At 40.6% G+C, this 3061-nt stretch overlaps 1 pseudogene; it reads left to right on the plus strand.

Moving 5' to 3' along the window:
• The first annotated feature begins 896 nt into the window (after positions 1-896).
• On the plus strand, positions 897-2742 carry LOC100951915 (annotated as a pseudogene).
• Positions 2743-3061: the final 319 nt, after the last annotated feature.

Genomic DNA, 3061 nt, shown 5'->3' on the forward strand with positions numbered 1-3061 from the left:
GGTACTGATCTTGGCACAAATCTTCAAATGGGGGCCATGTTGGCCTGGAAATACAGTATAGCAGCAGTCCTCAACCTTTTTGGTACTAGCGACTGGTGTCATGGAAGACAAATGCTTCCACAGATGGGGAAGGGTATTCAGAATGATTCTAGTGCATTACATTTACTGTGCACTTTATTTCTATAATTACATTGTAATATATTATGATATAATTATACAACTCATCATTATGCAGAATCAGTAGGCTTGTTTTCCTACAACGAGATGGTCCCATCCTATATTTGCAGCTACTCTCCAGTGCTAGCCTCACCTCTTCAGCTCCAACTCAGACCATTAGGCATTAGATTCTCATACGGTGATGCAACCCAGATCCTTAGCCTACCCAGTTAAAGGTTTGAACTCCTATGAGCATCTAATGCTGCCTCTGATCTGAAAGGAGGCATAGCTCAAGTGGTGAAGCTAGCTCGCCCTGGGGAACAGCTACACATACACACGAAGCTTCACTCAGTTGCCCACTCTTACCTCCTGCTGATTCTTAACAGACCACAGATGGATACTAGTCTGTGGCCTGGGGATTGGGGACCACAGCAGTATAGGGTAAGTGGAGTGATGTAAGAATTTGGGAACCAAGCACAAAGGACAAAACTGAATTTCACAAAGAAATTTGGCTTCAGGAGCTGGTGTTTTGATGACTGCAGTCGTATCTGGCAGACGGTTGCACAGATTACAAAAATTCAGGCCCTGGATTGTGTCAGGAAACTTGAAGAAAGCTGTTAAAGTTATGGGAATAGATTCCTGGATACATCATTCATGAGTAAAATCCTGGAACCCACCACTTCCCACAGAAGTGGACCATAAAGAGAATCAATCACAGTCCACCTACGGACTGTCATAGCATGAAGCACAGTTCGGTTTCCACTGGCAGTGCTGGCCATCTCTCTCAATGGAGGACTTCAAGAAACAAGGCCTCTATGCTCCTCCAAAGAAAGAGAAACCAGCCTCTGGAAAGCTGAGTATAAACAAACCCACATCTGAAAGCACAGTCTCTATATTTGGTAAAAGTGGACATGGATCCCAGAATAGTCAACTTGGCATATTTTCCAGTTCTGAAAAAATTAAGGCCCCAAGAACACTTAATGACAAAACATTCATTCAGTAGTGTACTCAACAACTCTGTGCATTTCTTACAGAAAATGGGTATGCACATAGTGTATCCAGGAAATCTCTACAAGCTCCATCTGTTAAGGACTTCCTGAACATTTTCACTTTTTCTGTATGACTTCCTGTGCCCCTCATATGAACTTCCTGACAAAAAGTCTAAAGAAGAGGTTCTAAGAATCTTTAAAGATCTTGAGTATTCTTTTGCACTAGCAAAAGCTCCATGTATACAGTGGGAGGCCCTCACATACAGCCTCACATTGTGGCAGCCTTGGTTTAGCTAAGATACATACTGCCATGAAAGAAAGTTCACCTATATCTGATGATGGACAGCCTTGGGGAAGAGAAATTGAGGATGGAATTATGGATAATAAGTTCTTTTTAGACTACACCATAAAATGCTATGACCACTGTATGAATGGTGCCAACAGCTTTGATGCAATGAATGCAGAGTTTCACTCAAAGATGAAGGATTTACTTAATGTAGATGCTTCCATGCTGGAATGAGTAGAAGCAAAAAATAAAGCATTGGATGAATAGATTGCAAGTTTGGAATAAGAAAGAGAAAAAGAGCCAGTGCATCCTTACAAGGCGATGGTCCAAACTACCAGGCATACCTGAGCAATTCAGAATCTCATTCAACCATCCTTGACCAGAAATTGAATGGAGAAATTGCTAGAGTAGAACTAGAATATGAAACAAGAAAACAGGAGAATGCTTGACTACAGAATATTACTGACAACCGGAAGTACTCAGTTGCAGACATTGAAAGAATAAATCATGAAAGAAATGAATTACAGCAGGAATTAATAAATTAACCAAAGACTTGGAAGTTGAACAACAGAAGCTGTGGAATGAGGAGCTAAAATATGCCAGAGGAAAAAGGGCGATTCAAGCACAATTAACAGAGTATCACAAATTGGCTAGAGAATTAAAACTTATCCCTAAAGGTTCTGAGAATTCCAAATGTTATGGCTTTCACATAAAGTTTAATACCGAGGCTGGTGCCAACTGCTCTGTCAAATACAGGGCTTAAGTATATGTACCTCAAGGAACTCTTGAACAAAACTGAATTAAAAATTAATAAAGCTCTCAGTTAAAAAAAATGGATTTGGAAGATACTTTAGAACAACTGAATGCAATGATAATAGGAAGAGAAGGGTGAGAAATTCAAAACAAAAAGTTCAAAAGCTGGATGATCTTTTCCAACAAAAAGTTAAGGAAGCTGAAGAAGAGGATGAAAAATGTGCCCAGGAGCTTGAGTCCTTGCAGAAGCCCAAGCGCCTGGTGGGCAGCACCATGAACAAGGGCCTCAGTGGAGCTCGAAGGAATTAGATGCTGTTCAGCGGGAACCAGTTGTCCAGACCACTAGTGAAGACAGATGAGGAGTGGGAAATCACTTGCAGCATCCTTTAGAGATTGTTGCTACTCATACAGGGTCGGTGGAGAGCCATCTTGAGGAGCAGGTTGCTAAAGTTAACAGAGAATATGAAGAATGCATGTCAGAAGACCTCTTGGAAAGCAGAGAGATTGCAGATAAATATGAGGGAAAAGGCGGCTCTACTTAAGGCTTCTGATGAATGAAGATAAAATGTTATTTTTTAATTTTGATTATTAATAAAACTGTAGCAGCAAAAAAAAAAATAATAAGATATTTGGCTTCAAAAATTCACCATTTGTTGTTGTCACTCATCTATTTTTTTTCCTAATTATTAAATCCTACGTGACTCTGGGAATCAATCTGCCTTTACCCTTTAGCCATATGAGTGGTTGTGAGTGAAACTGACCATTCTTTTCTCTCAGGAAGCAAAGCTGAGACAGAGACCTCACCCAATTAGAACAATGGCTGCAGTGAGTGACTTGGTTGTGTGCATGTGACCCTGCCAGAGCTATGTGCTGCCCA

Source organism: Otolemur garnettii, unplaced genomic scaffold (assembly GCF_000181295.1).
Source record: "Otolemur garnettii isolate 467f Iridium unplaced genomic scaffold, OtoGar3 scaffold00002, whole genome shotgun sequence".
Taxonomy (NCBI): Eukaryota; Metazoa; Chordata; class Mammalia; order Primates; family Galagidae; genus Otolemur; species Otolemur garnettii.